Source organism: Branchiostoma floridae, chromosome 10 (genome assembly GCF_000003815.2).
Source record: "Branchiostoma floridae strain S238N-H82 chromosome 10, Bfl_VNyyK, whole genome shotgun sequence".
NCBI lineage: Eukaryota > Metazoa > Chordata > Leptocardii > Amphioxiformes > Branchiostomatidae > Branchiostoma > Branchiostoma floridae.
In genome coordinates, this window is record NC_049988.1 from 22,438,356 (window position 1) to 22,464,835 (window position 26,480).

Genomic DNA, 26,480 nt, shown 5'->3' on the forward strand with positions numbered 1-26,480 from the left:
GCAATACAATAGACTCTTTCAATGACCTACTTGACTCCAGCGGCTTCTTGAGTAGAATTATCGGTCGCCTGTTGGGTAGACTAGCCGTTTAAAGAAGATCTGTTTAAGTCTTAGAAAAAAAGAAACACAATCTCCAGTTGCCATGGTGATAGCTGTCTGGTCAGTTTATTATTTGTTTGAAGAAGTGAAACAAACTGAATAAAAACAAGTCATGTTTTCCTTTGTTTCAGTGAAGGCAAAGATGCCACCCTCCCATTTTGTCAGCCCGAAAAATCTTACATAATTTTCTGTCTAACGTTGCCCAAATACCATAGAAATGTTCTCTATCCCCTATAGCTTATAATAATGCAGTCATGTTGTATGTATATCTCGTTCTTACCTGCTTCCAGTAACGATTATTACCTCCGCACAATCCTGCTTTTGTCTTGCAGGCGTCTGTCTGGAGCAGCAAGGGGTGAAAGGTGACTGGTACTGTGGGCCGGGGTTGAAAGGTCATTTGATGCCTGCTTACCCAGTATTGTGTTGTATATGGGTTTTGTATGAGCCTTTTTCTTCTCTAGATTTTTATCTAGATTAGGCACCTTACACGGTGATACAATCATGAATGTGTCCTGTTGTATGCCTTTGTATTTAAACAGGCTTGATAATTCGATACTACCGTAGCTATATATAGGGCCACAATTTGGCTGTGGTTTTAGAAAAATAGATTATTAAACGTTAAACCTGTTTTGTTTTCCTCAACCCAATTAGGCGCTGCCATTTTAAATTTTGAAGTCACCAGGTGGCCGTATTGTTTCCAGTCACCAATGGCCACCGATTTCACTCATTCGTTACCTTACTAGTTACATTGTTATAAACATTAACCTGTCATACAACTACATGTACTGGCTAAATTTGCCTCATCAATGAGGAAATGCTGAAATCCTACGTATTAAAACATCACTAGCTACTTAGGACTCTTGTTGCAGTTAACATGTTTTTGACAATATATCCACAACGATAAAAGAGTTGCGACTGCAAAAAACAAACTACGAACATACAGACTATTAAAACAATCTTATAAAGAAGAAGAATACCTCACATTTCTCTAGAGTGTTGCGTACTTCAGAGGCCCAACATGTAGAACCTGATGCTTCTAAATCCATTTGGCACAAGAGAGCATCTGCTTGAAGGCTGTCAGCTGGCACGTTCTTGCTAAGTCGAATGAAATACTTGATGGTATTTAGGGAGGCCTCCAGATCAAAGAATATGCCAATTTTGTAGTTTAGGGAAAGTAGAAGATGAAGTACATTTTACTATGGATTGTCCTTTGTATGATAACGATAGGACCATTTTATTTGACTATGTGTTAAGTAAATATCCCCACTTTAGATACTTGAATAGTAAAGAGAAATTTATATTCCTGACAGCTTTTGACAAACCAACTCTAACCAACCATATAGCTAGCTACATTTATACAATTACCAAGAAGCGAGAGGAAGTCGAATGTCCTAGAATAGATTAGACGCACATCTGCATATATAGAAGATGTGTATGATTGTTTCCATTGTTACATTTATGTGATTCTTACCGTGTGACCTGTACTTAGCCCAGTGGGGCAAAAATGTGCAATAAAGGTCTTCATTAAAAATATATATATATATATTGTATCTCTATATCTATAACGTAGAGGTTACCCCACTAACAGCCCCTTCTGGGGCAGTGTTGGGGAGGGGGATGTCTGCGCTAAGGTGGTCAGGCCTCTAATCTCCAAGCAGATCCTACGGTATCATAAGACAGTATCAAAAACTGCCAGAGGAGTGAAGCTGGCTTAGGAGTCTGTTTTGCTACCAGAAAAGTTAGCACCAAACTGGAAGGAGGGCAATTAGCACCTACACTGCAAGCACAGTTTGAATGGGAAACAATTGGATGTTAATAGCCTTTGTACTTGTTCTAGCCGACTGGAAGCAGATTCTACATGGCAAATGTACACCTCTTGGCTAACAATACTCCTTGGCCAGTTAGGTACTATCTTATGCCATTGTAGAATTTGCTTGGAGATTACAGGCCTTCTGCCTGGCAGGGAAAGACTCGACTCTGGGAGCCATCAGGACAGTACCTTTCCGGGTGTTCCACTGTGGAATTGTGCATGGTATATGTGACTTCTGCCGTGATGAATATGTACCAACCACACTGACACAAAATAAAGGCTTCACAAATACAGATAACGTTTAGGGGAGCCAACATACAGAGGAGAGATATCACCTGCTTTGCACCCTCCTCCATTGTAATGGTCAAGTTTGATGAACAAGTAAACAAACAAAGCTACAGTGAAACTATGGGCTGGAATAACAATATTTTGTGACAAAAACTACCTCTACAGTAGAAACTATTAGCAACATAAACCAAGTACCTGATCTCATTGGAAAGATAACACTTTTTGTATAGCACTCTTTGTGCAATCTTGTTGTGGCTTGAGGAACAAACTGTTCTAAGTACATGTTTACTTTTCAGCAGTTCAATTTTGTCTCATCCAGTAACAATACTAACAACGTTAAGTACTAAGAATACTAGGAATGCTATCATAAAATACTATTTCTTTTGAATGACACCATGCCAAATGACTATCAGTGCAACACACAAACATAGTATCATGTAACCAGATGTTATATCAAATAAAACCATGATGTGCACCACATATCGTCTAATTTAGTAACAATACTAAGAACGTTAAGTGCTAAGACTACAAGTTATGCTATCATGAAATACTAAGAATGCTTAATACTAAGAATACTAGGAACGCTATCATCAAATGAACAACACATACAACCTGAATTGTACATGAAATACAAAGTATGTGTATAGAACACATAAAGGACTATTTCTTTTGAATGACACCACACCAAATGACTTTCAGTGCAACACACACACATAGTATCATGTAACCAGATGTTATATCAAATAAAACCATGATGTGCACCACATATTGTCTAATTTAGTAACACTACTAAGAACGTTAAGTACTAAGAATACTAGGAATGCTATCATAAAATACTAAGAATGCTAAATACAAAAAAAAAAAATGTACTAGGAACACTACTAGTATCATAACATGAACAACGCATACAACCTGAATTGTACATGAAATAAAAAGTATGTGTATAGAACACATAAAGGACTATTTCTTTTGAATGACACCATACCAAATGACTATCAGTGCAACACACACACATAGTATCATGTAACCAGATCAAGATGTTATATCATAAAATGAACAGCACATACAACCTGATTGTACAAGAAATACAAAGTATGTGTATACAACACCAGGGCTCGAAATACTGGGTGCAGGTGCACCCAAAATTGGAGCTGTGCACCCAATTATTTTGCACCCCAGGGTGCACGCAAATATTTTCTTAGGTTTATGTATAAGATATCAAAGTATACTAGTATACGTCATATTCTTGGCATCTAAGTGTTAGAAAGATAATAAAATGTCTGTCATGGTACTTGCTTAAGAATTTGATAGCTTGTAACTAAGTTTTATTATTAGGTTATTGCTTAAATTTAAGTAGTGCACCCAAAAAATTTTGGGTGCACCCAATTTTTTAAGGTGAGTGCACCAGTGCACCTAATCCCCAAAATGAAGTTCGAGCCCTGAACACATATAACTATTCTTCTGGATGGCTCCATGCCGAACGATATCAGTGCAACATTGAACACACACACAGTATCAGGTAACAAGATGTTTCGTAGTATATAACCATGACAAAAAACCTGAACATATGAAGTATGTGTACACAACACATAGGACTATTCTTCTAGGTGACACTAAACCCAATGACTATCAGTGCAACATTGAACACACACAGATTATCAGACAACAAAACCACCTTGTTCTTACTAAGAAACAAACAAGGGTTGATAGCTGGAAACAAATGGGTATAAAAAATATAGTTCTCTCCTCGTGACGGAATGAAGAAATCGGCCACATGATCAGATGTTTCTTTCTACTTGTACATGTGAAACAAACGAGGGCTCATGTCTTTGAAGTAAAGTGCTACTTTAAGTACATAACGAGGGCTCATGTCTTAGAGGCAAAGTGCTACTTTAAGTACATAACGAGGGCTCATGTCTTAGAGGCAAAGTGCTACTTTAAGTACATGTACATGTATATCTAAGCCTTGGTGAGGGCATACAGCAAAGACTAACAGCAGCACTAGTGATGTAAAATCACACACCTGCGCCTGCAGTGCTAGGTGTGTCAGGTGTGTCAGCACACCTGTCCTGCACACCTGGCAGGTAGACACGCGCCACGACGTGATGACATGACTGCCAGTCCAGGTCATCAGGCAGGGTGACATCCACCTCTGTACAAACCCCTGCAGACCTGTCATACACGAGCACATGCTGACATTTCGACTGTTCATACTGATCACAACCCATGTAAGCGTGCAGCTCATTCTCATGCACAAAGAGAGTCGGACTGCAAGCGTGGCGATCTGTGTCCTCTGCATCAGGAGGACTTTGTAAAGATGGAGCTTCCAGTCGAAGCTCCTTCCACCGTGCAGCCTCTGTATCGTACACTAACATAAACGTGAAGTCCATGTTGGAGTAGAAGATCTCAGTACCCATGACAGCACTGGTCCAGAACTCTGCATCGATTATCGGTCGGGTGAGCTCGGACCATCGGTTCTCCCTGGGGTTGTAACAGTACATTTCTGCTCTGGTACACAGGTAGAGGAAACCGCATGACATGGCCTTTGGCATAGACATCATCATCTTTACCCTGAGCGGTGTGCAGTCCTGCCATTCATTTGTGTCGATGTCATACTTCTTGAGCCGAACGGTCTTTTCGATAGTGCTAATGGTAGAAGCAAGGTAATAAAGATGTCCATCAATGTACAGAAGGAATGTATCTCCATCGATCTCAGGAAGCCTCTCCACAGTTGACTTCTGTTCCCAGACGCCCTTCATCTGGTTGTACAAGAGCAGGGACAGCCGTTCCTCACCCTCCCTCGCAGCCAGGATGTAGATCTGCTCGTCACCGGTGACGGTTGCCCCGACCACAGAGTGGAACTCAGCGAAACTGCAGCTGACGAACTTCCCTGATCTGGGGTTAATGCCCTGCATCTTGCTGGAGAGGAAACACACAAAATCGGTTTAAGTAAGAATAATAGAAAAATCTATCTCTGTTCTTTAGGAGAAGGAAAGGGAGGGCTGGGTTTTCAACAGGATGTTTTTACACCCCTCCTTCACCTTATATGCAGGCCATGCTAACAGGTCGCCAAACCTATGATGGCGAGTGACCAGGCTTTTAGCTAGGATTTTATAATAAATTTATTGGTGAGTCGCGGTAAGAGACTATTGTAAGGGGGTCTGGGGGCATCCACCTTCCATGGTGCAGAGTTTTTGATGATTTTGAGTTAAAACAGTGCATTCTAAGCCTAAGGTATCCCAAGAGGCAAAAATACTGTTACAGATGTCACAGAAGAAGACTGTGACCACAGATGACCTGGTTGCATCCCTGGTCAATCAGAATTTCATGCTTGACAAAGTTTCCTCTACCTCCCCAGCATAGGGCGTCCAGGGGCATCAAATTTCTTGTTATTCTAAGAAAAGTGCGTCCAGATGACTCGTTGACGCATGCCTAGCTAAAAGCCTGCGAGTGACTGTCTGCCAACCATTGTCTTCCAGGGCAGATAGATGCCACCAAAAAAACATTTACAGTGTAGGCCGGGAGCACCTTAGCGTGGCAAATACATGTGGCAAGTGATGCAGTCGTGAGTCAGTTTGACTTTGACTTTGAGGGTTCTCACATTTTTCCTGTTTGATCAGACATTGTTCCATAAGTACATACTAGAGAAGTTTGTTTGTACCACTGCACTAGTTCGAAATAAGCATAGCGGTTCTCATTTAATGCGTTGGTCAAAAATTATCAAGCTAGAAATGCACTGACTAGAACCCTGTGTCAACAAGAAATGCAACAAGAAATATAATGGCCTTCACACAGGTAACTAGATAGTAAATTCAGACCTGACGTCCACAAAAAATAGGACCATCTCCTCTGCACCAGCCCCAAATCTTGGCTTCAGGCCAGAGTTGCCTTTCTGTACCACATTCCTGATGATCTCAAGGCTCCCAGGATCCTCCTTGACCAGGGGGTGTTCCAAGATGGCTGCCGTGTCATCTGAGGTCAGCAGGTTGAAGCGGATGTGAGAGAGGATGCTGGGTAGGTGGTGCAGTCTGTTGGGTACAGAGCAGGGGTGGGTTAAGAGTCATTTTCATTACAGAAAATACTGGGAAGTTGGCCGATCAGGCCAAAATTAACACTCATGTTACTAATTCATTCATCTATTCATGCTTTCATTCATCAATATGCAGTCATTATACAATTACCGGCTCATTAAAATAAATGGGGGACACTGACAAACAAAAAACTGCCACCCACCTGTCCCCCCTGCTGTGCTGCACCCATCTCACCACAGCCTCCCACACTGTTGTCTCCTCTTTAACATCCAGCTCATCATGGCTGATGATCTCAGTCAGCTGATTCACACTCAGGCTGCAGAACTCCTCGCTGGAGGCAACCTGTGGAGGTGCAGACACTGACAGAGTACATATACTAGTACTATGATACAGTAAAAATGTGCCTTAATCATTTATCCTGTGTACAAAAGCTTATCTTAAATGTTTACAAGCCAAATCACATGCTTTAAGCGGTTGGTCACTTGGACCTGAAGAAGGCTCTATTTCAATCTACTGTGCTTAATTCATATCATTCTATAGCTAGGCATTCACAGAGGCTATAATTCTGAATATCAATTTGACAGAGCTTTAAATGAACATTGGGAAAGAAGACAAACCTCAGAAAAGTTTTTATCGATACATATCAGACAAGTTTCCACAACACTGTCCACAGAGAAGGCACCAGCAATCTTGTAGAGGTCCACACAGGTGGAGCGCTCCACGTTCATGGCCATGTAGCTGCTGCAGAGGTCTTTTACAGAGTCCAGTTGGAGATAGTCGGCTGCCTGGTACAGGGAATGCAATCTGTCCAGGGACACTTGGAGGGTTCCCGAGTATGTATAACTCAGGATCTCCTCAAATGTGCCTGCATCCAGACCCTACAGGAAAAAAAAAACACGAATATATGACTCCATATATCACAAAGTAGTTCTACAAGGGTCTTTACTTTTTACATATTACCCCCAGTTCCTGCGTACTCGAAAACGTTAACATTTATCATGCCTATCATACATCATGACAAATATTATGTTCAAACTTCCAACTCAATTGCTTTGTCTGCTCGTTATATGTTGTAATGGGACATTTGAAAAATAAGCACTGTAAATGCAGAAACTTCGCGGTGGTTTCATGTTCACGGTTTTCACGGTGGCCGATTCACAGCGAATTTAAAACCAACGTGACCATTTTTTGATGGCAGTAAGAGATTACAGTGCATGGTGCTACCGCAAACTTAAAACTATGCGTAAAGTCCCTTTTCTCGCACCGCAAAATTAAATGCATTTACAGTACAATTTACATTCCATTTTCTGATCTTAATCTCATAAATGTAGTTAAGTATTAATTCTACAGTAGTAACTTAAGTTTAAGCCCTGTTTTAACTACTTAAAACAGGGCTTAAACTTAAGTTAAAGGCTTTCAAAATACTCTCCAAGCAGAGGTTGAGTCGCGTAGCTAGATATAGTAGTAGTTGGCACCGGCGCTCCTTGTAATTTTTCCGACTACTACTATATCTACGCGACTCAACCTCTGCTTGGAGAGTACTTTCAAAAAGGATCAGTGAATACGGCAAATCTGCCTTCAATTAGCACTCAGTGGGGTGGGGGGGGGGGTCAGCAAGTCGAGCGGTCATAAATTTCAAATTGATAACATTTAGATTCTGGGAAACAATATGCCCCTGGTTTTCATGTACTATATGATACATAAAAACTATGTAAACTGATCGGTTTGCTCTATTTCGACTCTGTGAACGTTATGCAAACCTTACCTTTAAAACAACCGTCTTCTGACGACTTTCCGCCATGTCACTTCTAAACAGAGCCCTGAAGTAGTCACTGACCGCAGACAGAACAAGCCGATGGCAGGGAAACCGCCGGTCCTCGACTTCAAGAATAACATCCTGATATGCTCCATCATTCTGTAAGTCACCCTGTGCCCTGAGAAGCCAGTGAGGATAGCTCTCGTCTTGGTAGGAACGAGGACGGACTGCGTTCACGTGGCAAGATTGGTCTGCGGCAGCCATGTTGATGATGTCGAAATCATAACACCGCATCCAAACAAATAACATTAACGGAAAGCGAGTCCTTCTAGCAAAAAAATGCACGGTCAAATCGTGCAATCATATAGTTTGTATATAATGATAGATGATTATACATTTTTTTCTGAATTTGGATAAAAATTCTAAAAACAGAAAACTATTATCACGAATATTTTTACGAATGGCTATCGTGTACATGCGTTCAAGTTCTAATGGCTGCTTGCAGAAATAGTCAACTTGGGCGGGAGTTTGAATTCCTCCTTTATTTAGCTCATTTTCAGACTTATTTCAAGTTTCTTCAATCCCAAACGTTGTCAAGAGTTCTATGGAGTTGCAGTTAGCCAGGTAAGGCACCGTACTGGAAATGTTTTGACAATGTGTTGAGGAATTTTGGTCTCTAGAATATGCGCAGCGCAGACGATAATTTGACACTTGGGATGTTTTGTGTGTTCGTAGCCGGCCTGGGCAAATTCGAATAGAAGCAGGGCTGACAACTTCCGTATTTCAAACCTTGACAATCTATATCTAGTCTACAGTATGACTACATTGATCGAGAAAGCTTGGGGGTTTAATTTTTGTTGTTTTTGAATATAGGGAAGGCGTACATGTACTGACATCTGGACTTCATCAAAGCATGACGTCATTTTTCACAGGGTCGTCAGACAGATGACGTCACGCTGATCCGGTAAATTATTCCTAACTCCTAAAACTGGTGAGAAATATGCAAGGTGAGGTAATTGCTATAAAATTTGATAGCTCACTGTTTGTGAAGTTTATTGCATACTACATGCCCCCAAATGGCTAAATGTAGCAAGTTACATTAAGTATGCAAATCAAGGTTAGAATTAAGGTAAGCATGAAATTACTTATCAGTACCAAAATCAGGTCAATTGATAAATTTTGTCGAGTCGGATGTTTCAGATAGGTATACACACAGTCTGTCAGACGGTCTTTCATGTGAGCGACTGAAAGGTATTTGCTGCATTAGATATGCAGTACTACTGCCAGTCACCAGGTGTCCCCACTGTTATTCTGCACATGCAGCTTGCGATAATGCAAAAGTTGGACCAAATCCTTGATAAGCTACATTTTTGATGTTGCGATTTTACTTGCAGTTGTACATGTGGAGGAGATGTGGCAGCTCTGGACCACGCACAGTTATGATGTCATGGCAAAACTGTGCACACAAAGTCATGATGTCATCACAGAGCTGTGGAGGGTGTGGGACTTGGTACAGCAGTCAGCAGTTGCTATGTTGGGTGGTAGGTTTCATTTCAACATGGTGTTAAATCATCTACAGCATGGTTCTAGCTAGTGCATTTTAGCGTAGTGGGCCACTACGCTAAAATTTGTGACCACTACGCTAAAATAAGGGCCACTGCGCTCATTTTTAACTAGTGTAGTGGTGCTTTGCTATCATTTGCTTGTTCAACAATGTCTAATCAATGTCTGAACAATGAAAAATGATGAAATGCCACTCAAAACTGATAAAAAATCCTTCAAATTACATGTGATGTTAACAGAGTGCCAACTTTTAACCCTTCCACACCAATCTCCTGATTAGTCACTTCGCTACCATGCCATTCCCACTACGCTAAAATAAAATCCTCGCTAGAACCCTGTACAGTCAAACCTGCACAACAAGACCGCTAAGAGGACTGATGGCAACTGGTCTGTTTAGACAGGTTATCATTGTGCGCAGGATTCTTGTGTCTATGGCAGCAGTAAAATTGGTCACAGCCAGGGGGTCTTTATGTAGAGCTGGCAACTTGTACAGGTTTTTACTGAACGCACGCACGCACGCACACGCACACACACGCACATGCACATGCACAAACACATATGCACACACACACAAACACACACACACATACACGCTCACATACACACATGGTTAAATATAGGGTGGAGGCCCCCAGCCTCTTAGTCTGGCTTTGAATAACCCTACTGAGCAGTCAGAAATCTGTTCAGTTTCACAGGATGGTATGTCACTGAATAAAGAGACTGAGTTTTTATACAACCACATCTTTGTTTTTGACAACGTTTCGGTGACCGTCTGTCACCTTCTTTTGCCATTAGGACGGTGACAGACGGTCACTGTAAGGCTGGTAAAAATAAAACTGTGTAGTGTGTTGGTGTAAAATGTTCAAGTGTAAATTAAGTGTCTCTTTCTACAGTGCCAGTCAGGGCATTGACTGAGGGACTGAACAGGGAAAGAATGAGTATCTATTTCTATTTGTTGGTGCGGGTGTTAATATAAATTATAAGGTTAGAACTAATGCTTGTTACTCCCACTGGTCTGTTTGGATAAGTACACACACAAAAAGCATATAGCATTTCTGTACACTAACACAGAGAAACGCACACACACACAATCACACAGATGCACTCTCTCTCACACACACACATCATCATCATCATCTGTCGTCCCTTCCGGGTGGGGTAAGGCATTGCACAACATCACACACACACACAATCACACAGACACACTCTCTCACACACACACACGCACGCACACAATCACACAAACACACACTCACACACACACACAGACACACACACACACAGACACACACACACAGGCACACACAAACATATAGACACAGACACACACACAAGTGCCCTCTTCTTTCTACTAATTCTAGATATTAAAATGTGAAACCGTCCTTCCCATTCAGTCCTATTGCAGGTTGCTGAGGCACACTCTACAAGAGACAATGTCTGGGGCCTGAGACTTGCTGTGGGGTTTGCAGTGGTACTGCTGACTGCCATGATCTTAAGGGTAGTCTTTCATGTTTCACAGGAGGGTGAGTTTTGAACAGCAGTAGAAATGAAAACTTAAGGTAATCTTTATTGACACAACAAGAATTAAAGAATCTTTCATGAGGCCTCTTCTATTTAATTTTTTTCTATATCTGTTGATATGTCAACCTATTGAAACTGTTTGCAGTATAATTTGTAAAGTGTGTCAGATTTGTACAGCCAACTATCTAGTGTAGCAGTCCCTTTTCATTCAGGAATAATGAGTCTTTAGATATAGAGGATACCTTACTAACAACATTATAAGATATTCAATGGCATTGGCAAGCTACATTAAGATGCGGATTATAAATGTATAAATACCATCTGCATCAATCTCTCAGTATTATATTGATACCATGTATGAACTGAACTTAAAATTCAATTATGATTATTCTGAAAAGTAGTAAAAACTTATGATAATTCTTGTTTTCTGTCCATATCCCCAGTAAGAAGTGGTAGTACAAAGAAGCAGAGGGCCAGAAAGCACAGCTCGAAACCCAAAAGTCTTCACACACCAGGCCTAGGAGACCTGGACCTGTTTGATTTAGCCAAGGTTAGTACAATACCTAAAACAGTGGAGGAAAAAATCTCAGTCTATCTGCAGCTGTTCATGACTTTGAATAAAGGAGTCCGTCATAAAAGATTCTATATAAAACATATATGATATAGCTTCACTTCAAGAAGAAGCCAGAGCCTAGATGACTGTATAACAGTCTGTTATCATGTCCATTTACATTTTGGAAAAAATAGTGTGACATTTCATCTTCTGAAACATAAATCAAACTTGTTTGATTTAGCAAGGGTAGGTTCGATAATCTGAAACAGTGGTTAAGAAATCTCAGTCTACCTCTAGCTATATCTCATCTGTGACTTTTAACAGGGTCATTCGTAAATGCTTTCAAATACCACATACAGTTCCACATCCCCAAGCATATATAGTGGTCACAACATTCATAACAGCATGAAAGCTGCTTTTACATTATTTTTACATTACTATTTTGTGAAACAGGCTTTTGTAATATTGTGTCGTAATTTTTGTTGTTGTGAGATTTTGTTCAAGCATAAATGAAAGATACTTCCTTTTCAATGGTTTCCATAAAACCATGTCTTCCAGACTGCGTACCGGCCTGGCTATGCAGTGAGGGTAGCAGAGGAGGTAGAGAGGCGACAACTGGACATCAACCAGACCCTGCCCAGTACCGGCATGTCCCTCTTCCTGGCAAGTACATGTGCATACATTTCTGACATACTAGGACATGATAAAATGCAGGTGTGCTGGGCTGGTCTGTATTTCATGGCTACCCACAGGCAGTGCTTGAAAAAAAAAACTTTTTCAACATACAGGAATAAAAGTCAGAATTCTCCTTCTCTATTCATCTGATTAAAATCCTATATTACTGAACAAAGCCATCTCCAGTCTCCTAGAGCATAGAACATCCAGTTGAGGTATAATGCAGGAAGTTTGGATTGCATGATCATGCATGTCTTGTTTAAATGTTGTTCTGAACCTTGAGTATAACCATATTCCAATCCAATAGAATCACAACTGTAATTTGTTTGAAGTAAAATCTTCCTTATTGGTTTTCCTTCTCTCCCAGTGTGCTTGCCTGAGTGGCTCTCACGAACTCGTGCGAAAACTCATCAAAAAAGGTAAGCCCCATACAAAATAATTTGAAGACTAGTCACTCAATGAAACCTGTACCTGTTCACACCTGTATGAGTTCACCTGTTGACTGTGTTCCAGGTGCAGATATGAGGGTGCGATTAGCGGCAGGTGACAGTGCCCTGTACCTGGCAGTGTATGGCTGTACCTGTTCCCACCTGTATGAGCTCACCTGTTGATTATGTTCCAGGTGCAGACATGAAGGTGCGATCAGCAGCAGGTGACAGTGCCCTGTACCTGGCTGTGTACAGCTGTACCTGATCACACCTGTACCTGTACACACCTGTACTTGTTCACCCCTGTACGAGCTCACCTGTTGACTGTGTTACAGGTACAGACATGAAGGTGCGATCAGCAGCAGGTGACAGTGCCCTGTACCTGGCAGTGTACAGATATACCTGTTCACACCTGTACCTGTACACACCTGTATGAGCTCACCTGTTGATTGTGTTCCAGGTGCAGACATGAAGGTGTGATTAGCAGCAGGTGACAGTGCCCTGTACCTGGCTGTGGTACAGATATACCTGTTCACACCTGTTTATTCACACCTGTACAGGTGCAGACATGAAGGTGCGATCAGCAGCAGGTGACAGCGCCCTGTACCTGGCTGTGTACGGATGTACCTGTTCCCACCAGACTGACCTGTCCCTCGTGCGGATCCTCATAGACTCAGGTAAACCTATTATCTGAGCATTTCTGCTAAGGCAACAGGAAAGATGGAAGAAAATCTGTCCTGTTGCTAAATAGTACCTGTTACCTGATGTATTTGATTAGATGTCTAACCATGTTGATAAAACCTTTGATGTTTTCAGTTTGAATACTTACAGTTTAGCAGTTGAGAACCCAAGAAGAATTAACACATAAAAATGTATGTGGTCTTGATGACGATCCTGTCTGTATGTTTGCTTGTGTCTGTCTTTGTTTCACGCACATGCATGTAACTCAGGTAAACTGCCTATTACATGTGCAGTGGATTCCAATTATTCGTATTACGCCTTTTCGGATAATTCGGGTAATTGCATAGAATTGCGAAATCCCAAACCATTTGCCATTCATTCTATTGTATAAGGCTTCGCAGAATTGGATAACCCCCGGTCTCAAACTTCGGGTTTTTGGATAGAATTACGTCAAATTATAGCGAATAAAATGGGAAAATATATGCTAAAACTTACAAAATGAGGCCAAAATTAACCAACAACTGTATGTCCGAAGGCATTTAATCATGAAAAGGACCGTAAGATAGGTAGATTCCACCGAAAATCTTGGCAATGCTGCTGCGGTAGCGTGCGAACATTGGTTAGGCGCCATTTTGATAGGTTGCCGCAAGGCATGATGGGCGAACGTCATGGGAACGTCAACATGCTTTTGAGTTCATATTTCCCCCTCAGACAACGTCTAAACTTGGTTTACCATACAAAATGTGTTTTTACATAATCCACTGTCTCATTATTGAGCTGATTTCGGCTGCACTACGTAGATTTTTACAGCGCACGTAACGCAACCGGGTCAATGAACTGTGATGTCGCAATCAGCCGCATTGAATGGCGGGATATCTCAAGCCACGCTACGACGCCATTTTAAATGTTTTGAAAGTAAAATTTTCCGTCTTCCACCGCGAAAGACGGCGTCGAGTTTAAAATTTCAGCGTAACTTGTGGACACAAGATGTAAATAAGAAGGTGAAGAGTTTATTTCTCCAATACGTACCGTCAGTTTGCTCAAAATTACGAAATCAACATAATTTTTTCCGGCATACAAGCGGAGTTGTGTTTGCCTTTGTTGTGGTTCATGCTCTCGGCAGTGCGAGTCAAGCGTATTTTTCTACATGTTCATTTAGCCACCGACTTAAAAATCTTTATTAGATTTATCAGCGCACGTAAATTGTATAATATCGGAACGTATAATTATGTAAAGCTTGTAACTGGAATCTGTTCGATCTTTTGCTGGCTATTTAGTGATGTTGTAGATTCAAACAGTTGACGTTCCATTCGTTCAAAACAGTACTGTAGGTTATTAATAACTACTGCTTAGACTACTACTGCTCTAGATGAACAAATGTCTGATTCAAAAGTTTTGTAAATGAAGTTCCGTATTGTATGTGTGGTGTTTGTGTCTTGCGTAGTAGTAATCCTATATTCGCCCCCCTCCCGACTCCCTTCGGGGCGTTAGTGGCCCAACTTCGGACTGTTGGATACTTTGGACTATTGGATAAAATGCGTTGACAAATGAGCTATCCAAATAAGCGAATTCCATTGTACTAGTTTTGAACACTAAGCACAAGTTGCATAAAAGAACAGGCTGCAAGGTTTGAGCTACTAGTTCTTACGCCGGAATGGACCCTTAGTTACTCTTTTCAGTAAATGTGCCTTACCCAAGCTAGGTACTTATTTTCAGTCAAGATGCTTAATAATATGCTTAAGAGTGGTTATAACATGATTAATGATATGCTTAAGAGTAGTTATACTGGCTATATAGATACAGATATGTATACATTCAACAGTTAGGGGAAGACATCGCCTCAAACTATTAACTGTGCACCTATTAACAGCGGCATCTCTACAGGTGTGAACAAATAAAATGCCTCTGCATTGTCTGGAAACTTTGCACTCCTGTCCGACTTAAATACCTCCATTCTCCCCATTGTAAACTCCATCCTCTATCTTTGTGCAACCCGTCAATGCCCACTTGGTAAAACTAGGTCATCTTTTATGGCCCAAAACGCTCCTGTATCTATTTTTGCGTGTTTGAGCGGACGACAGATGCGCTGACAAAGGGCTGGCACAAAAATAGTGACGGCGTAACATTTCCTTATTTGTTGTCTTTTCTTCCCGTTTGTATCTCTTCACCTGTGCGTACGGTCGGTCCGGGTGAGAAAAACAACTGAGGTGATTTTATAACCCCTGGTAACCCCCCACAAGGACATTGGTGTTGTGATGTTGCTATGTGATAATAAATACATGTTTAGCTGTGGTTTTTGTTGCCATGGTTATCTTGAGTGACATTGAAGTTTCACAATAGTATCACATGACATACTGGGGACCAATCAAGGCTCTTTGTTTTATAGGTAACATACTGCTCAATTTTTCAACTTTTGCTAAGTTGACTGTTAATTATTTGTGCTAACATTTATTCTTGTAAGTAAAGAAAAGTTTAATCAATCACAAAGTAGTCTTTGAAACATACATGTCTAAAACTAAATGATAATTCGATTTATTTGTTTGTGAACTTTCAAATCTGTCGCTGCTGAAATTAAGCGCTTTACAGAGCAAATCTCTTGCAGGTGCAGGAAGTAAATAAATCAAGCCTTTGTCACGGTCATTAACATTTTTAATCTACTTGTAAACAGATCCCTCTCTTCACGGTCAGGGCAACTGAATTCCCCTTTCCCTCTCTACGTGTGCTACGTGCGGACAGCTCAGTGTCTTTGTATCCTTGAGCACAAATATGCCTTATGTGCAGAGGCTAGATTTAATACAACTGTTGAGTTTGGTGTTATCTTCAACCTAGCTCTTGGTAGTAGTGCTTAAAAAGATCTACTTCCAAAATTTGAGTCATATATTTTTATGCAAGCCTACTAGCAGCGACGAAAAAAAAAAAATCATTGATTTAAAAATCTCATTTGCCCTGGACAAGTGGGCTAGTGGACTTGTCCAACCCTGGAACAACAGACAATAAACTGGATATAAGTTAATGAGTTAGTGTGAGTTAGTGACATAACCTGCTTAGCTACTTCTGTCTAATGTTGATTTTTGACAGAAAGGGTTGCCATGGATACAGTGCATTACTCATGTAAGACTGCCAGGTGTTGTAATAAGATTTGTCTTGTTCAGACATAGATGGCACAGTGTAGTTAATTTTGAGAGGAGGTTTGGCATGCTGACCCCTGCCCATAAATATAATGAGGTTGTGACAAGACTCTTCTGTGCTTTTTCCTGGCCAAATCTGAACAAGCTTTGCTGTCATTGTTTCTCAGCTGGCATTGACGTTAATCCTCCATGCCATTTCAAAAGGTTGTGCAAAAAATAGACCTAAGTTTTTCAATCCGTGAACCAATAAATTAGACTTATATGGCCTAGACCAAATTCCTAACAAACTTCACCGTCATTGTTTCTTAGCTGTCAGTGACATCAATTCATCTGGCCATTTCAAACGGTTGTTTATTGAAAAAATAGTTAAATTGCCCAAGTTGTTCAATACGAGAACCAATAATTCAATTGACGTGGCCTTATAACAAGACCTCTCCTAAATCGAGTGCCGTTTCCTAAACAGATCCTAACAAACTTCACCCTCATTGTTTCTGGGCTGTGAGTGACGTCAATCCAACTGGTCATTTCGAAAGGTTGTATGAAAAAATAGGCCCAAGTTTTTCTATTCGAGAAAACCAATAAATTAAGATGACGTGGCCTGTGACAAAAACGTTGCATCACTCATGTGCCGTTTCCTGACTACAATACTGACGAAGTTCACTCTCATTGTTTCTGGGCTGTCAGTGACGTGCCATTTCAAAAGGTTGTATAAAAAAAGAGGCCAAGTTTTTCAATTGGAGAACCAATAAATTCAGATGACGTGGCCTTATGACAAGAACCTCGCATCACTCGTGCCGTTTCCTGGCCATATCCAACCAGACTTGAACAAACTTCACCCTCATTGTTTCTGGGCCGTCATTGACGTCAATCCACCGTGCCATTTCAAAAGGTTGTTTATAAAAAAGCAGGCGAATTGTCCGAGTTTTGTTCGTGGTGGTATTGTCGGACCCTGACACGCATCCTGGCGATGACTAGCCTCACTGAACCGTCCAAAGTAAACTTTCTCTGCGAGCTCGCTTGCGGCAGCCCGGCGGTTTTAGTGACGCGATCGTTTTTCATATGCCCCATTGACATGAACCCAGGTGCAACACCCGTGATAATATTTTTTTTGTGTCGATACTTCGTCGCTGAAGTTTTCTTGTATCCATTTTTGCTGACATTAATAGCTACAAGGGTGGCTGGCGTGTTTTGAAATTTTGCTGGCAGGATTCCAACACTTTTGTGAGAAGCAGACATAACAGTGAAATAACATTTTCATAAAGCTTATATACAAAATCCATGTAGACAAAACTGCATACTGTTAGACTACCAATTTTTCAATACACACATTTGTGAGAAAAATACATGAGTTAGCATGAAGAAGGTTGATGGATAGCATATTGTAATACATTGTTTGATCAAATCTAAAACAATTCTACTTCTTTGACATGTTTGATTAGAAGAAACAAAATTTCATGTATTGAGGTACAGCTATTCTTGATAGAAAATAAGATCTGGATAACTTAAAAGCTTCTGACACTAACAATATTGATTTAAGACTTTAGTTTAATGTCAAATACAATTCCTTGATATGATGTGTCAAAATTCATAGAAAGGTTACTGAATACAGCTGAAAAAAAAGTGTTACCCAGGCCATGTATTTGCCTTTTCTTCCCCTGAGGGTAATACTATTGTATGTGCAAGGCTTTGAGCACACAAATCTGTTGGTACATGTATAAAATATGACATGTTGCTGTAAAGCTAACTAAAGTTGGTGATTACCACAGTATCAGTGTGTCATTTGTAGTCAGTGTCTTACAAAGCGCTTGGTCTATCTTCCGTTATTATGCAAGACAGTCTGCATACTATATTACTTATCGAAGACATTTAAGTTTTGATACTTGAAGGTATTACGGAGAAAATTCACAAATCTCAAGACATCCTCTGTCAGTGTTTCTCTAAGTAGTTGGCTGTGCCCCTAGGCCCCTGCATATTCATATATAAATGTATATGTTCCTTGATGAATTTCAATCATATAAAATCATTGATGAATTTCAACCCTATAAAGTCTTCCTCGATATATCTCTATGAAGTACCTGTTTCCCCAAGTTTCTGTACAAAAATCTTACGAAATCCTAGGTGTTTCTTTAAGACTGGCTGTTTCCCTCTCCCCCTGTGTGGCTAAGTGAGGCACGTGCAATGTTTGTTTTGTAAGGGAAGCTTCGATTCCGCTAACAAAGTGTCGAACAATGTCTACAAAGTGGCGGCCAGCAAAAGCCTTTGTGCACTGAAAGGGGTTCAGATGGGGTTACGGAAAGCCCCAGTTCTCCGCAAACCTGATTAAGTGGCCGCGTTGTTTAGGGCCAAAAGGTCGCCACAGAAAAGCCCGACTTTGTAGGCAGCGCCCTCGGCGATTACTGTATCAGCTTTGTGAAAGGGCCCGGCGATAGAAACATAAACCACCGATACCCTTGCCTATAGATGCGGTTACAAAGAAAACACTCCTGGTTCTACGCAAGCGAAGCAAAATAAGTTGCTGACGCACAAAAAGAAACAGTACACAAGCAGTGGCATCTTTATTCTTAAAGCCGCTCAACGAATACAACATCTTTCTGTTCTGTAAGTTAGTGATTCGTTAATCAAAGAGAATGAGTAATTAATTAGATGTCCAGTCATTAAGGATGTATCGTCTGACACATAGGAAGTTGTCCCGTCATGGGAGGGTTGAGTTGTGTCGATATATTACCAGTTTAATCCGGATATACCCTTACAACAGCTCTGCTTCTGTTACCAAGAAAGTCTTCAATTTAGAAATTGAATAATGCCATTAGAAAGTAACTCGGACCCTCGGGTCGCGATCTGCTTGTTTTGTTTTTCTATGGGTATTTTCTTAATATTTTGAGTAATGTCGTACACGATGTTACATTATACCTCCATGCTTTGGAGGGCAGGGCTATGTGACTGTCAAGAATTTTTGTCGGACAAAACAGTTTTGCAAGTTGTTTATTTGATTTTTGAAGATACACATCTAGTTGGCCCAATCAAAAAGGAAGGCTAAAGTAATGCTCTCAGAATAGTAGTATTAGTAGTAGTTGTATCCAGAATGGACAAGTTTAACTACAGGCACAAGTTTGTAAAAAAAAGTTTGATGCCCCAAATTGTGGGAAAGAGTGACACAAATGGTGGCAAAGAGTGCTACTTAGAAAACCTTATTTTTTGGATATGGTTCATGTTATTGAGACCCATTTAACGTACCAAGTTCTGTATCTTGGCTTGGCTGTTTTCTACACCTCAAAGTTCCTATTTAAAGGAGCAGAGTAGACCTAACCACCATCAGTGGCAAGTCTATACACCTTTCTCACGCGGCGGCCATGATAGATCTAAAACGAGTTCAATGTGGCAAACAAAAGGCTGTCCATCATAATTAGCAGTTCGACCAATGGTAGCCTGCCAATTAGGAAATCGACCAATAAGTGAATGGCTGCAAATTCGTCAAAGATTTGCATTATTATGTGTTATTTTGCATCTCTTAAGGGACTATGGGGTCAGTCTACACTACTCTAAATTGCTACATCTTTTGGTGCATAACACTTCTTGTAATATTTATTATTCTATCTTATATCATGAAAATTTGTGTGGTTTGGGGGAAAACTAAATGGGACCTGATTTTAGAAATAAGTTTTGTCTGTTTGCCTCATTGACCTCTTCTTCGATCTATCATGGCCGCCGCGTGAGAAGGGTGTATAGTTTGAAACCACCTGTCTTTATGTAGGAATGGAATAAGCAAGAATTGTGGAAAATAATCACCAGGTGTATTTCACCAGGTGTATTTTGTCAGCCAGTAGGTACCCAAATTATGAGTAATGAGACTGTTTAACGTGGTCGAGGCACCTCCTCAAGCATGGGACCCCCGTTTTACGTCCCTTTCGGAAGACGATTTCGTGGAAAGCTTCGTGAGGCTACAGCAATCCGTTCATCCTCGGTTGGGGGTCTGCCATCCAAGAACTGAAGCCACCAACCCTTTAAGACTCGCAGGCCACGCGTTAACTTTCGAGATCAAGGGATCGGGTGTAACAACGCTCTAAGCGGCCGTATGAAGGAAAATTTACACATTATATAGAGCAGATATTGCATTTCAATATCTACTTCGATAAATGAAAGGAATAAACTAAATCAAAAACCCTTGATGTCAGTCATTTTGGACACTACATTTTAGTACAAACTAGAGACCTAAACAATACTCAATATCTACTTCGATAAACAAAAAGAATAAACCCTAAGGTTTCCCTTGAAAAAGGCACCCTTGCCCCTTGATCTCACAAGTTAGACAGTACAAACGGCCGACTAAACACCTGAAACAATGCCCCGGTCCTCAGTCCACATCAGACCACCCTTGATCCAGCCCCTTCCCATTGTCAACAGCCGCCTAATTGCCTGATATCCACTTACTGCAAACAGATCAAAATATCGACCGCATATCCGTCACCACGGTAAGAACCCGGCCACATGCGACCGATGTGTGCACGAATGATTAGAAGCGGCTCCGTTCCGATTGCCGCGCGCTGCGACCGTCCGCTATCTCTCCGTCTTCCGCCCTTGTTTGCTCCCACCCGGCTCTTGTGTTTACCCTGATTTCCTGCGCCCTTGCCAAGAAGAAATTTGACCTTGGGCGCGTCTATCTGCTCCTTAAGAGCCCTATAAGTGAGGGGAGGTCGTTGGGAAGTCATTCCTAGAATACTTACGCCCTACTTACACATGTAACAATATAGTACCTTCCTTGTTAGAGGCCCCCCAAAGAGTAGATGCTATCTTAGATTTTATCTTAAACCACTTAAGTGTGAATCCAGAAAGCGATCTCAAACACTAAAATGCTTTGTGAGGAGGGTGGATTCATTTTTATCCTTTTAATCTCCTTGACAAGTCGTTTCCTTAGGCTGATAAGATAAGAAAGGCATAGCCACTCCTTAGGTGTAATCCAAGACATATACCTGCAAATCTTAAAGGGTTGGTGGCTTCAAATTAAGCTCAGCTTTTGCTGATTTTGTGGATAAGAGAAGAGAGTTTTGTATAGAGGATGGAGTATTGCGATACTACTGTGTAGAGGGTTTGAAATGGCCAGGACTCAAAGAACAGAGTTTATCTAAACCCCCACTGGGTAGAGAGCGGTGTGCAGTGGGACAATACTACAGCTTTTATTTCCACTATGTCAATCTTAGGAGAAAGCCGTAACTTTGCAAAGCCTCTTGTTCTGAACTTAATTGCCTTCCTCTTTTGAGTCCTTGTGTATTTTTTTCCGGAAAGAATGCTTTGTTTTTGACAACGTCCTGAAAAAGACTTTCTTAAACAATTTTTCTTCTAATGAGAAATGTACTGCTGTAAGGAGCGAGTCTCCTGGCTTCAGGATTAGAACCCGCGCCAAAGCCAGCCTGCCAGATCACAAACCCAACACGCCAAACCGTTACGACAAAAGTCCCATTTGGCATGGTCAGACAGTTTGACAGCGCTTGAACCCCACTGTTGCCAATGCTGTGCCTTTGGGAATGACACTTTACTTGACTTTCCTCACTTCACTCAATTGAATATAAGTCCCTAGCTTTGGTTAGGAACGTCTTTTGGATAGTGTCAGACAGAGGTCCTGTGTCTGGTGAGAGCAACACCTCTAGCACTTTCCAGAACTCACCACACTTGAATACAGGATCCAGTGCAAGAAGTATGCCAGGGCTCGAAATACCACCTGCATATGCAGGTTTGTGCAGGTAAAATTGGAGCTGTGCAGGTATTTCTGGTGTCTACCTGCACCTAACCTGCACTGGTCCATGTACTGGGTTTTATACATGTCCTATGATGAAGGTGTATGTGGATTGTTATAAGCTGCATTGACTGTTACCACTTATTAAATCTAAAATAAAAACTAGCAATAGTTCCTGAACAATTTCAGTATGATCCATACTTCCTAAATTCAGAGTGGTGCATGTAAAATTTGTCTGGTGCAAGTAATTTCCAACGCTACCTGCATCAGTGCAGGCATGCAGAAAAAAAGTATTTCGAGCCCTGTATGCACAAGTCTGCAAAACTGAAGCATAGTTTTTCTAATCTCTTCCTCCTATAGTTTATCCAGCTTTGTTCTCCAATGAGTAAAACAAACTGTGGACTTCCCAACATACCAAATATCATAAAAGATCCACCCACATCTTCTCAAGTTCACCCACACACAGACACATACAGACAGACAGACACAAACAGACTCAGACAGACAGGCAGGCTAGCAGACAGATGCATGCACCCAAACTTGCCAAAGACAGACAGGCAATCAAACAGACAAATGCACACAAAAAATCATAGCCTCCATGGCAAAGATGATAGAAAGCAGTATTCTGAGAGTAAACTAACTTACAGTGACGTACTAAACCAGATGAAACTTTTCATGTTTTGTCCTACAGGCTGTGATGTAAATGCTGCCAACGACCGAGGGAACACCCCCCTGCACCAGGCTGCCATGAGTGGGAACATCCCTCTCATCAAACTGCTCCTCAAGCACGGTAATGTATGGTCAGGTTCTAGGTCTGGTGCCCTAAGGGAAAAAATGTGTTTCCTGTTTCCCTCCCTACCCTTGAAAAACCTGCAGACCCTAGCCTTTTGTTTGGCTGGGCAGTGGAGCCACTAATACTTTCCAGTTAGAATTCTTATCCAGAGAAAGTTCTTCACACCAATAAAGAGAGTAAGTCCATCTTCAGTCCTTCCTGAGTATGGCCATTTTCAGACCATTGGACTTACTTTGGGTGAAGAGAGGACTATGGGGACTATGGTCCATGGTATAGTAAGTCGTTCACAACTTCAAGGTTTGAGTCACTTTATTTAAAGATGTTCAAATATGGAGATTATTTCCTCTCCTTTTGAGTGGCATCCATCACTCTTTGGTATCACTAGACTGACAGATCGGAAAAGAGTGATGGATGTCACTTGAAACGTCCAGAAGATTCTTATTAATCCAGTTATAGAGCTTAAATTGTATTGGGATATTGTGGAGATATTCTCATCTAAAAGCCGGCATTGAGGTTTTAGCTCAGGAATTTGTAAATATCCGTAGTCGCATTGTACAAGGCGGGCAGACAAAACCTATAGAAACACCAAGGTCTGATTCAATAATACCTTGCCAAAAATTAGACTTCTCTACTTTACTATTTAATCATTTTGACTTATTTTCACAATAATCAAAGGGTACCATTAAATATCTCCATCCTAGCTTAGGAATGTGAGGATATCTGTTTGAAATCTCATAATACTACTAAAGCCGACTAGTATGCAGCACCACTACCATCAATAGTCTGACTAATCGATGACTTATTTCCAAAATAATCAAAGTTGTTAATGGGATTTTGGATCTCAAACCGTGAGAGTAACGTTTCTTGCTGGGGAATTTGAAAATATCTGCTGTCTAGTAGATCGTTTCAAAGCACAGAATCAAAGCCTTTACTTTGCCGCACAAATACCACGATCATTGCGTCAGACTTATCCATAACTTATTTTCAAAATAATCCAGCATGTTTATGGGGGCTGGCATCATCACGCAAAGGAACAGACTATATGCATCCGGTACCGTTCTACAAAATAGTCGTCCACTTTGTAACCGCGCCCGGACAAAGCACCTCTATTTATCCCTCCCTGTACTTTAGAGGGGCGTCCAATTTACGCAACACGCGGGGTGTTACCGGCAGCCCGGTCGATTGAATGTGGCGATTACAATTGCGGCTATCGCGTTACGGGGAGCACGTCTGTTGCCAACTTTTCTCGGGGTGTTGCTGTTTATCTTACTCGAGTTCCTGTCCTTTCATTTGCGTGTTGGTTTTAGATCATGTTATTCCAACCCCACATCGACGCTTGGCCACCTATTTGGTGGTGGAAGGGCGACGTCCGTGCCACTACTGACCAGCATCGCTATCTCACGTTTTCAGGGGCAGACCCTTACATCGCAAACAGCGCCAACATACTTCCGATCGACTGCGCCACCAACACAGGTCAGCTTTTCAATTGTTCTAACTTATATAACACCTACCGCATATACAAGAACTAATACCGCAACCACATCATTTTAAACTTTGTCGTTTCTTCCCTGTTTGATGTAGATGATTTTTGATGTTGAAGCAAAATTGTTTTTGGGTTTTTATCTTTGTTTATGTCTAGGAACATAGTAAACAACATCTGGGATGATGGAAAGTTGAGAGTAAGCTAATATTTTCACTCTAAGAGGTAGCTCAAAAGTAGGTCATACAAATAATGTAGGAAGCTTGTTGTGCTTGCGCAGAGCGTGTGATGTCTTAAGTTTGGATCCTTCAATCTTAAACATTTAAAACGACTTCATATGTCTGGAGAATGTTAGAGTCAAATTTATATTCACTTTTGTTTGCAGAAAGAAAAGTACCTCTGCATGACAAAGTAGTTTTATTCTCTTTAAGTAATTTATCAACTTATCTTAAGAGCAGTTCAAAGAACAAACACTGATTCAGTTAAACATGTAAAACGGACATGCTAGCATGAGTTATGCGCTAGGACAAGGACAAACAAAATGCGGTATAAAATTGATGGGACTGGCATGTGCTGTACAGTTACTATCATCATCTTTAAAAAAATGTCTTACTAGTAATATTCATGTCTTGTGTCTACAGAGGGTAGAAATTAATTGAAAGTTTTTTTTTTGCTAAAGACCTTGTGATGATTTACATGGGTGGTCCCACAGATCAATCCAGGTCAACTTGTTTGACACCTTGTGTCTGAAAAGAATTGGAGCAGTGGAGGGAAAGTTTTAAGCTTACAATTCAATAGGGGGAGATTTTTAAATTTCTAGTGGTATCAAACTTGATTTTTAGGGACAAGATAGAAAGCACTTTATTGATGATCTTTTTGTTTTGTTTAGTTTCCTTGATTCATCTATAGTATCTCAATGTTTTATTCTATTTTATTTTGTTTTTGGTATTGTTGTATTAGGCCACCTTTTTGCATAGTTTGCATGATTCAATGATGTCTGAAGTCACACAGTGCTTCAGCAATCAAACTTTTTATTCTATTTCATACTATTTGTTGTTGTTGTTTTAGGCCACCTTGTAGCAGCTAAGCTCCTGCAACTAAAATATCAGTGCTTGAGCAATTAAACATTTTGTTGTTGTTTGTTGTTGTTGTTTAGGCCACCTAGTCGCAGCGAAGCTCCTGCGTATCAACATCAGCACCCCTCACCAGGTGTGGGGTGTGGTGGAGCCGCACAATTTAACATTTCGTTTTATTTCATACTATTTGTTGTTTATTGTTGTTGTTGTTTGTTGTTGTTGTTGTTTAGGCCACCTAGTGGCAGCGAAGCTTCTTCGGATCAACATCAGCACTCCTCACCAGGTGTGGGATGTGGTGGAGCCCCACACCCCCCTCAAGGTGACCCTGGGGTTCATGACGCCCAGCAAGCACCACCTGGCCGACTCCTCCTTCAGCCAAAAGAGACTCATGTTCCACTCCTGCTGAACACAACAACCTTTCGGCATCTTTGCAGCAGCATCGTTTTGAACATTGTTGGGAATATTCAGAACATCTGTCATTTGGGGCTGTCACTTCGAAAGGTATGAGAGTGGAGTGAGATATGTATGCAAGAAATGTAGAAAATTTCTTCTGAAAATTTCAACTGTTCAGAATCTTTCTTACATGCTGTCAACAATTTTTCTTTCTCTTTTTTGAGGCCCAAATTTTGCCTCCACCTTCCCCTTCCATTAGAAGATACTTATGTCACACGCCCTTTCAGTAATTTTGCTGCATCAAAAGGGTTTCATCATTTTGAACATTGTTGTTAGAAATATTCAGAACATCATTTCAGGAGTGTCACCTTGAAAGGTAGGAGAGTGAAGTGAGATGTATAATATATGATACTATTTAAGAAATCCTGTGTAGAAACTTGCTGTCAGCAATTTTTCTTCTCCTTTTTTTGAGGCACC

General features: G+C 40.9%; 2 protein-coding genes and 2 long non-coding RNA genes across 4 annotated transcripts in view; 3 read left to right on the forward strand and 1 right to left on the reverse strand.

Annotated features, from left to right (window-relative positions):
• The window catches only part of LOC118424803 (zinc finger protein 665-like), a 1,044,319-nt gene that overhangs the window by 606,764 nt on the left and 411,075 nt on the right, over positions 1–26,480 (forward strand). The gene's annotated exons all lie outside the window — the stretch shown is intronic.
• LOC118424824 (formin-like protein 2) overlaps positions 1–26,480 on the forward strand; it is a 1,075,906-nt gene that overhangs the window by 579,076 nt on the left and 470,350 nt on the right. The window lies entirely within an intron of this gene.
• LOC118424827 lies at positions 13,341–23,052 on the reverse strand. The gene is made up of 3 exons (XR_004832252.1): positions 22,951–23,052; positions 13,681–13,683; positions 13,341–13,396 (listed from the first exon to the last, which is right to left on the reverse strand). It is a non-coding gene; the product is annotated as an uncharacterized LOC118424827 (long non-coding RNA).
• LOC118424825 lies at positions 22,950–25,750 on the forward strand. Its single transcript, XR_004832250.1, has 3 exons — positions 22,950–23,051; positions 24,465–24,527; positions 25,691–25,750. It is a non-coding gene; the product is annotated as an uncharacterized LOC118424825 (long non-coding RNA).